Below are 13,389 nucleotides of genomic sequence, written 5' to 3' on the forward strand. Positions count from 1 at the left end.
TGATTTCTTACATTTGTGACTGTCCTCCTATCCTCACGTGCAGCTACCTGAATGGAATCGACCCGGTCACGTGTCTGTTTTGCCGTGCTGGCTAACTTTCCAACTTCTGCTTTTAGCTCTTGAACAGAATCATTGGTCATTTGCATATCCAAATGTAGGTCACGTAGTCCTGGGGTCAATACCGAGTCAATCGCTTCTCTAACTGCCGAAGCCACAACTGAATCCAGAGTGCTTTGTTGCTCTTTGAGCGCTAGCTTGATACCGTTAGCTATTGCAGCGTCGAGATTCTCTCTGGAGATGGCGGAATCTTTAAATTTTTTCTTTATTGCCGATTGCTCAACCTCTCTTTTACGACTGTCTTTGACTGCTGTAGTACTCATAATGGACTAGATAAAGAGCGATTCAAAATTTATTGACAGGATTATACAATATTTGACAAAGTGAGCAGAGCGAAGGACTATGCGTGCATTGCTGCCGAAGGGTCACGTGATCTTCTACGTGCAGTTCTTTAATGAGAAGAGCAAAAAGGTTGAACAGGATAACTAAAATAAAACAACACCAGGAACAAACAAAACAACCACGAGGGGAAAACACAACATAAACATGAAAAACCATCAAAGGAGAGTACGGGCAGGATTTAAACACACAGACTACCATGATATGCACAAACAACGATCGACAGGGGAATGGAGAATCAGCAGGGTTTAAATAACCAGACACAGGATGATCACAAACGACATTCAGGTGCGAACAATGACAGAGTGCTGGCAGTGATGAGGGCCGGGAATTGTGGGAAGTGGAGTTTGTTTTACAAAGACTAGTGAAGCACAGGGCAGACAACAAGGGAATCATGACAAAACCTCACGGTTAATCGAATGTTAAAAATGGTAACCGTGCACATCCCTAGCAAGTAAATGGTGGCCATAAATTGGTGGACTCCAGTGGTTAAATCCATAACTTCAGAGGCAACATGATAAGTGTTGGTGAGAAAAAGATCAATATTTAAGAACTTTTTTACTATAAATTCTTCTCCCTGCCCAGTAGGTGGTCATACACACGAAAAATATGAATTGCCAAAAAACAAAAAAGAAGAATGTGGAAGTGAAAGTTGACATCTATAGTAAAAAATTACAAATATTGATCTGTTTCTCACCCACACCTATCATATAACCTCTGAATACATGGATTAAATGAATAGGGTCATATGGATTACTTTTATGCTTCCTTTCTATGCTTTTTGGAACTTCAGAGTTCCGACCCCCATTCACTTGCATTGAATGTACCAGACCGATATTCTTCAAGTCATTTGTGTCCTGCAGAAAAAAGAAAGTTATGCACATATCTGGGGGTGGGGGGTAGGTGTCACTGTCCTTTTCTGCATATCGCGGTGCTGTTTTGTGGCCAGTTCTGCATAACTCGGCGACCCATTTCAGCTTAACGTGGCACATTCGGCCCCGTTTCGCAGCCGGCCCATCAGGAAAAGTCACGGTTCTCCTGATGGCCAGTCCGCCCCTGCATGAGGGTGAGTAAATTATGAGTGTACTCATTTTGGGTGAAATATCACTTTAAACAGCTCTATGACGATTGCCACAGATTGAGCAGGGACACTCTAAAGGATCCATTTATTTCTTCAAACGTCTGTAGAGAAAAGCACCACAAGAAGCAACGGTGACAGAAAATGAAGCGGCACATCTATATGTTACAGCATATGATGTCAGAAGGCCAATTCAGTAGCTCTCTAAAATAATCTGGACCATGTGTAAAGACAGACAGATCGTGTACCAGTCAGACTGTTAAGTGAAGGAATGAGTCAATGGTGATAGAGTGCTGAGATTCATTGTTAGGGAGGTGATGAATAGTCTAGCATCTTTGGACAGACCGCTGCATTGATCAGATGACAAACGACAGGATCTGGCATTTCCATATGGATGTGCAGTGCACAATCCCCCAGCGAGGACAAGCAGAGAGACGGGACACATGACAGCTGCCATCACAAAATTATAGGCTGTCTGAGGGAGGGAAAGGCCAGAGACTGAGAGGTCTATCTCCCCACTGACTCATTGTGACATGAATTCCTCAGGAAAAGTTCCCGTATCTGTCCAGTTTCTATAAGGTTGATTTTCATGAAAACTGTCTAGAAAATGTCCTGGTCTTATATTACACAAATAATATTTTGCACATAAAAAATGCTTATTTGATGACAAAGAAAATTCTTTATTTTCGGGACAATTATGCACATTTTATCTTGATTAATTGAAGAAGTTCACATAGATGCAATTGTCCTTGTTAATTGGCTGATGAAGGCTTTTGTTGGCAATAGTTAGTCTAAGCATTTCATTTCAAGATCGTAGTCCATCAATAGACCGAGGTGATGCAGGTTGGAGTTGGCATCAGTTCATCCTCTGAAGTCCATCATAATAGACTGAAGTGATGTATGGCTGGCACCGGCTGCATTTAGTCATCATCATTCAGCGACATGTAGCAGTGGAGTCCAACACGAAGCAGGAATGGAGCTTGATCCAGCCGGTTCTGGTGATCTCAGGATAGGAGTCCCGAGGTTGAGACATGGAAATTTGTCTTGGATTTTGATATTCTAGGAACTATTAACAGGCCAGAATTTTGCGATCTTAATGAAAGTGTTGGAATATAGCATGGTAGAAGGTCACTTAAGTACTGCGGAGCTAGACCATTCAAAGCTTTGTATGTAGTTAACAGAATTTTAAAGTTAATATGGAATTTAACAGGTAGCCAATGTAACGATGATAAAATGGGGCTAATATGATCATATTTCTTGGTTCTTGTTAGCACTCTGGCTGCTGCATTTTGAACCAATTGAATTTGATTTATTGATCTTGCTGGACATCCTCCCAGTAATGCATTACAATAATCTAGTCTTGAGGTCAGGAATGCATGAATTAGTTTTTCGGCATCAGCAACAGAGAGCATATGACTTAATTTATCAATATTTCTTAGGTGGAAGAATGCTGTTCTACAAACATTTGTAATTTAATTTTCAAAGGACAGATTGGTATCAAATATAACACCTAAGTTCTTCGCTGTTGAAGATGATGTAACAATACATCCATCTAGAGTCAAATTATATTTTAGCGGCTTATTTTTAGAGTTTTTTGGTCCAATAATTAGAACCTCTGTTTTGTCAGAATTGAATAGAATGACATTTCTGGCCATCCAATCTTTTATTTCATTGACACACTCTGCTAATTTTGAGAATTGTGAAATCTCATCAGGTTTTGAAGAAATATAAAGTTGTGTATCGTCAGCATAGCAGTGGAAACTTATTCCACGATTCCTGATAATATCTCAAAGGGGAAGCATATACATGGAGAAAAGCAGAGGCCCTAAAACTGATCCCTGTGGCACTCCATATTTTACTTCCGTTTGGTTTGACAATTCCTCATTTACATAGACGAAGTGGTAGCGGTCTGCTAAATATGACCTAAACCATGCTAATGCAACTCCACAAATGCCAACATAATGATCTATTGTGTCGAATGCAGCACTAAGATCTAAAAGCACTAGAGAGAAATGCAGCCACGATCAGATGATAAGAGCAAGTCATTTGTAACTCTGATAAGTGCAGTCTCTGTACTGTGATGAGGCCTAAATCCTGATTGAAATTCTTCATATATACTATTTCTCTGTAGAAATGAACATATTTTGGAGGATACTACCTTTTGTAGTATTTTTTGACATAAATGGGAGATTTGAAATCGGTCTATAATTAGCAAGTTCTCCAGGATCAAGTTGTGGCTTCTTAATAAGCGGTTTGATAATTGACATTTTAAAGTTTCTTGGGACATGTCCTAAGCATAGCGAGGAGTTAATGATATTAAGAAGGGGTTCTGAGATTACAGGAGATACCGCTTTTAAGAGCTTAGTTGGTATAGGATCTAACAAACAAGTTGTGGCTTTTGATGTTTTGATAAGTTTTGTTAGCTCTTCATGACCTATGACAGAGAAAGATTGAAGTTGCACGTGAAGAAAATTATTAGGCACTGTTTTCTGAGGTGCTATTATTATGGATTGCATAATTCCAATTTTATTTCTGATTATTTCAATTTTATCTGTAAAGAAATTCATGAAGTTGTTACTCTTGAGCTGTGACGTAATATCTGGTTCTGTTGAGGCTTTATTCCTAACCAAATTAGCCACAGTACTGAATAAACATCTAGGATTGTTGTGGTTATTTTCTATGAGTTTACTAAAATATGCTGACCTGGCAGCTACAGACACTATACTTCCATGCACCACGAAATACTTCTAATTTTGTATTTTTCCACATGCGCTCCATTTTCCAAGCTGCTCACTTGAGAGCATAAGTGTGATCATTGTACCATGGTGCAGGGCTTATTTCTTTAATTTTCTTTAATCGAAGTGGCGCGACAGTATCAAGGGTGCTAGAGAAGACTGCGTTAATTTTTTTTGTTATTTCATCAAGTTCTTCTGGGCTTTGGGGTTTATTGAGTGGATGAGATAGATATGGAAGATTGTTAGTGAAGCTATCTTTAGTGGTCAAATGAATAGTTCTACCTGAACGATAGCGTGGTGTAAATTGAGTAACATTAGTTGATTATGGTGTGCATGTAAATGGGCTCAATTATTATTTAGTTTTCTTAAAATGAACTGAAATGTGTTAAATACAAAAAATATTTTTAGATTAATTGCTATTTATTGGCTATAATGACAGCCCTCATCATGCTCCGATTGCTGATTATTTGTTGCATAAAGAATCAATTTAGTATCAATACCAATGCGCCAGAGGCTGGGCTCATACCAAAACCCAAAATCTTGCTATAGTCTAACTCTGATCCACATGTAATATCATAATCAATGTCCAGCAACACCTTACATCTTGTGAAATGACTTTGAGCTTAAGTTGACCCCTTGGTGCTGTTTGGTCTCTCTTCAAGCTGCTTTCTCCTTCAGCCTTTTCTACTTTCAGAATGAGACAGAAAAGAAGGAGAAATAATAAATAGCTGCAACCTCAGATGTGGTTTAGGCACAAACTTATAAGCACATAAAACACAGCAAAGTTGCAGAGGCAAAAATTACAAGACAGACTTGGGGAAACAAGAGCACAATTTAACAGTGGTGTTGGCCTGATTTCTTTTGATGAAAGAACACATAAGCAGGAACTGATGTTTCTCTTATGTCACTTTACAATAAACTATATGCCCACTTCTGCACAAAGGGTGACTGGTGTGCCACACTATTAACATGACTGGTGACACACAGATGTCTGGGAGAGGAGAAATATTATGAGGTAATAAAACCAATGTCAAGAGCACTTCACTTGCTTTTCGTTACTTTCAAAATGTCAACAATCCTAGGTGTGGGGAAGTTATTTATTCGGTGCAACTGATATTTGTACAAATCAAAACCTTCAAGTATCAGAACATACTGTATGTATCTGCACGTAGATATGTCTCTTCTTAATAGCAAAATCTAAATTTGTGAGGGTTTAATAGGATAGGGCGTCTCTGACTAACACATTCAATTGTCGCATTGATCAGATTCACATAGACATGAAGAGGCTCAGGAGGTTAAAGACAACTGAGTTAATTGTCTTAATACTAATTACTTAAACTGTATGTCCATATGTAGAGCTCACATCTGACAGGTTAAACAAAGTTTACTACTAACTAAACTGCACTGACACACAGTGTTAATATCAACAAAATTACTGATGAAGATTTTGTTGACAAAGGGTCTTTTGATTGTCAAGTCATTTTTATTTGTATAGTGCTTTTCACAACATACATCATTTCAATGCAGCCTTACAGGAAATTATGCATTTACAAAAAATGTAACTAATATTTATTACGTCTTAGAGTCATCATTGTGTAGTTTGAATAAATATAATTGTACATTTTGTGTAAAAATAAATAAATAAATGATAATTGTATTTAGAATCCCAGTGAGCAAGACGATGGCAACTGTGAGAAGAAACACAAAACTACATAAGATGTTGGTTATTGGAGAAAAACAACCTTGGGAGAAACCAGACTCACTGTGGGGGCCAGTTCCCCTCTGGCTAACATCATGAATATAATGACAATATTATTTATTTATGTGCAGTGCAAGTCATGGTTTAAAAATAATAAACTAAGTAAGTGTTAAGGGCCAGTGTGTAAACAAAGATATTAATGCACTGACACTACTTTTTCAATAGTTTTTTGTTAAAGAATAAATCTAGAAAAAAATTATTCAAATGAGCTGCGTGAGCTTAACACCTGTACAATGAACTTAATATACTCAATTAAATAAATCCTATGTATGTGAGATTAATCAGCTACATTTGAAGTCAGAGGTTTACATTCACATAAGTCATTAAAACTCATTCTTGAACCCCTCCACAGATTTCATATTAGCAATCTATAGTTATAGCATATTGTTTAGGGCAGTGGTTCTCAACCTTTTTTGAACAAACGCCCCCCTGACCTCTTCATGATCCTCTTAGCAAGACGAAGACATAGGCTAAGGAGAAGAGCTGAAAATTTTTTGCGCAGGCCGCCTGTTGAGTACCTCTGAGTAACGCCCCCCATTTGTGCCTGAGCGCCCCCCTCTCTGCTGCCTCATTCACACTGCCCCCCAACACTGTCCAAACGCCCCCTAGGGGGCGGTACCGCCCCCGTTGAGAAACGCTGGTTTAGGGCATCTACTTTGTGCATGACATGACAAAGTAATTATTCCAACAATTGTTTACAGACAAATTGTTTCACTTTTAATTGACTATGTCATAATTCCAGTGGTCAGAACATACTACAAGTTAACTGTGCCTTTAAGCAGCTTGGAGAATTCCATAAAATTATGTCAAGCCTTTAGGCAATTACCCAATTCGCTTCTGATAGGAGGTGTACTGAATTGAAGGTGTACCTGTGGATGTATTTTAAGGCCTACCTTCAAACTTAGTGCCTCTTTGCTTGACATCATGGGAAAATCAAACAAAATCAGCCAAGACTTCAGAAAAAAAATTGTGGACCTCCACAAGTCCAAAGGTGAGATGAAGACCCATTTGCAACTGAGCTTTAACTTCCTGGCTGATGTCTTGAGATGTTGCTTCAATATATCCTCATCATTTTTCTTGCTCATGATGCCATCTATATTGTGAAGTGCACCAGTTAGTCCCTCCTGCAGCAAATCACCTCCAAAACATGATGCTGCCATGCCCATTCTTCAAGGTTGGGATGCTGTTCTTTGGCATGCAAGCCTCACCCTTTTTCCTCCAAACATAACGATGGTTATTATCGCCAAACTTCATTAGTTTCGTTAGACTAGAGGACATTTCTCCCAAAAGTAAGATCGTTGTCCCCATGTGCACTTGCAAATTGTAGTCTATTTTTTAGCGGTTTTTGAGCAGTGGCTTATTCCTTGCTGAGCAACCTTTCAGGTTATGTTGATATAGGACTCGTTTTACTGTGTTTTAGAGTTCTAAATTATCATTGACTTACATATTTGGTCATTTAACCCCCCTGTGATCTCTGTTAACTGTGAGGTATGTATTACATTTTGGTTGAGTGAATTTCATACGTGTCTTAATTGAATGTAATACATCAGACAATAAACTCAGCAGTGTTCGCATTGAGGATGTGGTTTGCGTACTGCATAGCTACATTCATTTATTTCATGTCATATATACATGAAAATGTTATATCTTGTTCCAGTGCTTATGTGTACATTCTGGAAATCTTATTCTGCTTGTAAAGAATATGAGATTTGAGTGTCACTCTGTCAGTTGTACATACTGCATATGAAAAAATTTTAAGTTATTTGTGTTTATAACCAGTCATTAAAATGCAAATACTTGATACCTGTGTTGATAATGTGCTGAACTATTGTAAAATGCATATGCTGTTATTGAGAATTCAAAGTAAAGACAGCGATGAGAAGCCATCACATCAGCATTCTTCGTTAATCATAATATACTTCTTTTCAGGAGTACTACAATTTTGGAGGCACCGCTGGGATTGATGTCAGGTGGTTCATCCATATTGATTGGCAGGAACCGCCTAGCGACATTCATCCTTTAATTTCCCAGATGTGGAGCAGTTGACTAAAGTGACAAGGCAGAACTGAATGAGCGGAGTGTGCTCTTGAGGTACAACTATCACCAGAGGCAGATGAGTTACGTCAGAGAAGTCAAAGTTTACACAACACCGCAAAACACTGCAGTAAAGATGGATGTCTTGCAAAGTATTCAGGAAGAAATTGGTGAGAGACTGTGTACGTTGTCAAGAGAAAAGTTAATTGAGCTGAGTCAATTCCTTGAGATCAGTGCAGAGGATGTAGTAAACATCACATGCCTGTCCTCAGTCAGTCTTCTCAGTAACCACCTGCTACGAAGAGAGCTAGAGGAGCTGGAGGATGGAGGCATGGCTGAGCTATTGAGCATAAATGAGAAATTAAGTGAAATGATGATAATTGATGCTAATGTGAGTACACCAAGCCCAGCCCAGAGACAGATAAGTGAAAGAGAAAATATATTTCAAAGGCAAACAGGAGAAATTAAACAGACAATTGATTCAATTCCTACTGTGCAAACAAATTCCACTGTTTCAACAAGCATGAGAGTAACAGACAATACAGTAACCCTTTACTGCCCCCACAGGGACAAATTATACTGACCGTATGGCACAGGGAGTTTAAGATCTCAGGTTTTATAGGAGAGCCTGGCCAAAGAGACAGGTTAATCCTTTCGAGTTTGGCATGCCAAATCGAAAGTGGACTGAATAAGGGTTACCCAGAACAAGAGATAATTGATTCAGTTATTCGAGCCATTACACCAAGCCTTCAGTTACACAGCTACTCAGATTTATCCTTACCGATGTTGAGACAAATTCTCCATTCTCATTACCAAGAGAAAAATGCCACTGAGTTGTACAAGCAGCTTACTGCAGAATCACAACGTGCAAAAGAAACACCCCAAAGTTTCCTTATACGCGTGCTTGACTTGAGGCAGATAATTCTCTTTAGCGTCACAAGAAGACGAGTCAGGTTTGAAATATGACCCAGCACTTGTGCAGAATATGTTCCTTCACACCATACTAACTGGTTTACATAATGACCGTACCCAGAGTGATCTCCAACCATATCTGACAGACATCACAGTCACAGATGAGACACTGTTGGAAAAGTTGAATGTAGCATGCTCCCACGAGGCTGAGAGATAGAGTAAACAAAAGACTGAATGTAATGCCACTGTGAATGTTACCCAGTTAATTGAACCAACTCTTCTGTCAAAAAGTAAGCAAAAGCAGACAAAATTTGATTTAATGTCGGAGTTGAAAAGTTTAAGCGAAGAAGTCATGCAGATCAAGGAATCAATGCAGCAACCCTCACCTTCGCCGCAACAGTGCTGCGCTGTTAACAATGATATCTGAACTCCCAGAACAGTCCATCAGCCCATCTTAGAGGAGAATCCGGTGCCGCAGAACCAGGTCTGGAGGCCGAGTCAAAGCAGAAGTGAGCAACAGTCGTATCCATTTGAGGTTCCTCATTTCACACCACAACCGCATCAACCATGGGTGAGTTCCATGCCAGAGCAGTATGTTCAACCAACCCAGTCATCTCATTACGCAGCACAAGGGTTCTATCCGCAACAGTTTCATGCACAGTCACAGTCATACCTCACAGCGCCACAGTTACAATATTTCCAGCCCTCCCGACAATCCCGCCCCTTCAGGGCAAGACAGTGCTTTCATTGCCAGCAAGCCAGATCGACGGAACTGTGCACCCATTGTTACCGCTGCGGCAGCAATGAACACTTCCTGGCAAAGAGAGAGGTACCCGAACACAGAGTAAAGTTCAGTTAAACGGGAACGGGTTACCACTGCGGGACAGGGAGTGACCCAGCAAGTGAAATTGTCCCCTTCATATCCAAAGCAGCATGTTGAAAGTGTTGGATTACAGCCAGAGATCATCCCCTATGAGTGTGGTTTCATTTCAGAGTGTCAAGTCAACAAGCATTCGCCTGTGACTTCCCTGGTTGGTAAACAATGCTTAGTGACTTGTTACCTGAATAGACACAAAACAGAGGCATTGTGGGACACAGGATCCCAAGTGTGCATTGTAGATCGACATTGGAAGGATCAGTACATACCTGGATTAAAGGTGAGAGATGTTTCAGAAGCGACAGAGACCACAGACAGCTTGAATCTTGTCGCAGCCAACGGTTTCAGCATACCTCCTCCTACAAACCAACTGAAAGAATTAGTCATTCCTGTACTCATTCTCAAAGGCCAGCAGTTGTCCAAGCCAATCATTGGTTACAACGTGATTGAGCAGGTAATGAAACAAAGTGAAGCGAGAGGGCAGTGTGATGTGAGCAAAGGACTTTTAATTAAGACTGTTAGATGTGCCTTTCTGAGGTTGAGAAGAAGTAAAGTCCAAACATTCATTAACCTTGTGATGGCTGAAATTTCAAGTGAGTATTTAGTTAGGATGACAAAAGACCATGTGAATGTTCCAAAACATGCTATCATGCAAATCAAGTGCCAAGTAAAAGTGCCTTATGTGAAGCAGGATAGTGTCATGTTGTTTGAACCATCTGTCAACCCCCAGTACCCTGATGGTCTGGAGCCCCTTGGAACAGTATTGACCCTGAGAAAAGGGAGCCGACCTGTGATACAGATCAATGTCCAGAATGTGACCGACCACGACATCATGCTGGTGGGAAAAACTGAACTTGGGAGAATACAAACAGTAAAGTCAGTGTTACCAGCGGCAGTGTCGCCTTGTGTAACCACAGCCTGTGTTAACAAAAGTGTAAAATCAGCAAGTGAGGGTGAGGCTAACAGTGGAGGAATGTGGGACCCACCTCTGGACGTAAGTCATTTGTCTCTGGAACAGCAACAGAAAGTCAGACAAATGGTGCGAGAGGAATGCTATTCCTTTTCAAAATCAGATGAGGACATTGGGTGCGTCAAAGACCTACAATTAAGCATCAGATTAACGGATCAGACACCTGTTGTACGCATGTATACATCCGTTCCAAAACCACTGTACCAAGAAATGAAAGACTACCTCCATGATTTGATCGCCCAGGGGTGGATTGAAAAATCTCATTCGCCTTATTCATCACCAATTGTGTGTATTAGGAAAAAAGATGGCAGTCTGAGATTGTGTATTGATTACAGAGACCTCAATCAGAAAACAGTACCTGACCGCCAACCGATTCAAAGAATACAGGACATTCTGGATGGATTGAGAGGAAATTTGTGTACCTTACCTGGATTATATCTTAGTCTTCACAAAATCCTTTGATGAACATGTTGAGGCGCTAAGGAATGTCTTAAAGAAGGTAGCCGGATGGATCCTGGATCACTGGATCGAGAACTACTCCCTACCACCCCCAAGGAAACGGGCAAGTTGAGAGATTTAATCAGACTTTGTTACAAATGTTGAAAACTCTAACTGACAAACAGAAATCAAATTGGAAAGACTCATTGAACAAGTTGATCTATGAAAGTAATAGTGACCTATAATTGCACAAAATGTGAAGTGACTGGTTTCTCCCCATTTCACCTCTTGTTTGGTCATTCCCAAAGACTTCCCATTGATGTGCTCTTTGGGCTTAATGCAGATAGCCCACCTACGAACAAAAGCGAGTACCTGGAGACGTGGAAATGAGGGATCTAGGTTTTATGACATCAGAAAGCAGACCGTTGACAGCCTTTAGTACACCATGGGGTTTATATGAATGGGTCCGTATCCCCTTCGGGCTGATGAACACACCTGCTGCATTTCAGCAATTCATGGAAGGATGCTTGGAAGGATTACGAGATGACATTTGTGTACCTTACCTGGATGATATCTTAGTCTTCACAAAATCCTTTGATGAGCATGTTGAGGCGCTAAGGAATGTCTTACAGCGGTTGCGGTCGCATGGAGTGAAATTGAAGCCAAAGAAATGAGAGATGTTCAAAGATGAGGTCCGCTACTTGGGGAGTATCGTTTATAAAGAAGGTAGCCGGATGGATCTTGCAGACACTGTTGCTCTGACAGCACTGAAGAACAAGAGACCCACCACAGTCGGAGAGTTGAGAAAGATCTTAGGCTTATTTTGTTACTACCGCACTTACATTAAAGACTTCTCGAGGATTGCTTGCCCTCTGTATGACTTGCTGTAATACTGAAAAACTGTAATAACAATGGAGAAGTACAAACAAGAGATAGAGGAAAAAAAGAACTTACCTTTTCAGTCAGTTGATTGAGTGGACGGAGCAACACCAGGAAGTACTGGCAAACCTGATTTCCGTCAGTAAGCCAGCGCCCGAAGCCTCGGCCGTCCCAGAGCCAGCACCCGTAGCCTCGGCCATCCCAGAACCTGCGCCCATAGCCTCGACCGTCCCAGAGCCAGTGCCCGTAGCCTCGACAGTCCCCATGACCATGCCCCCTGCTGGCCGAAGTAGAAAGAGAAGGAAGAGGGCACCTTCTACCCAGTCTCCGCTAGTACTCGCGACCACTGAGATCACTCCCGAGCCTTCAAGGGCTCTGCCTTCCACAGCTCTGTCTCCAGAGACTTCTACGGATCCGCCTCTTGAGCCTTCCACGGCTCCAGAACATTCCACGGCTCCGCCTTCCACAGCTCTGTCTCCAGAGCCTTCCACGGCTCCGCCCCCGGAGTTCTCCATTGCTCCGCCTACCACGGCTCCACCCTCGAAGTCCTCCCTGGCTTTGCCTCCCACATCTTCATCTCCTGAGCCTTCCACGGCCCTGTCTCCGGAACCTACTACGGCTATGCCTTCTGAGCCTTCCATGGCTCTGCCACCTGAGTCTTCCACGGCTCTGCCCTCCATGGCTCCACCACCGGAAACTTCCATGGCTCCGCCTACCATGGCTCCGCCCTCCGAGTTCTCCATGGCTGTGGCCCTGTGGCCGACTCCCAGATCTCCTGAACCTGTCCTGTGGCCGACTCCCAGGCCTCCTGAACTTGTCCTGTGGCCAACTCCCAAGCCTCCAGACCCTACCCTTTGGCTGGCTACCAGGCTTCCTGAACCTATCCTTGCCCTGTGGCCGACACTCAGGCCTCCTGAACATGTCCCTGTCCTGTGGTCACCTCCCAGGCCTCCTGACCCAGTCCCTGTCCTGTGGCCACCTCCCAGGCCTCCTGACCCAGTCCCTGTCCTGTGGCCACCTCCCAGACCTCCTGACCCAGTCCCCATCTTGTGGCCCCCTTGGACTGCCTGCTTTCCGTTTGTGCCCCCCTTGGTCTGTCTGTTTGCCCATTGTGCCCCCTTGGACTGTCTGTTTTGCCCCTTGTGCCCTCCTTGGTCTGCCTGAACCCCCCCCCCACCCACTCCTTGGACTTTTTTGTTTTTGTGGGTTTTCTCTTGTTTTTTTTTCCAGGAGCATCTGGAAGCTGCTCCT

The 13,389-nt window shown here is 42.0% G+C and overlaps 1 pseudogene; it reads right to left on the reverse strand.

Moving 5' to 3' along the window:
* The window catches only part of LOC127624898 (probable ATP-dependent RNA helicase DDX10), a 65,140-nt pseudogene that overhangs the window by 29,553 nt on the left and 22,198 nt on the right, over window positions 1-13,389 (reverse strand).

This window comes from Xyrauchen texanus, chromosome 31 (assembly GCF_025860055.1).
Source record: "Xyrauchen texanus isolate HMW12.3.18 chromosome 31, RBS_HiC_50CHRs, whole genome shotgun sequence".
Taxonomy (NCBI): domain Eukaryota; kingdom Metazoa; phylum Chordata; class Actinopteri; order Cypriniformes; family Catostomidae; genus Xyrauchen; species Xyrauchen texanus.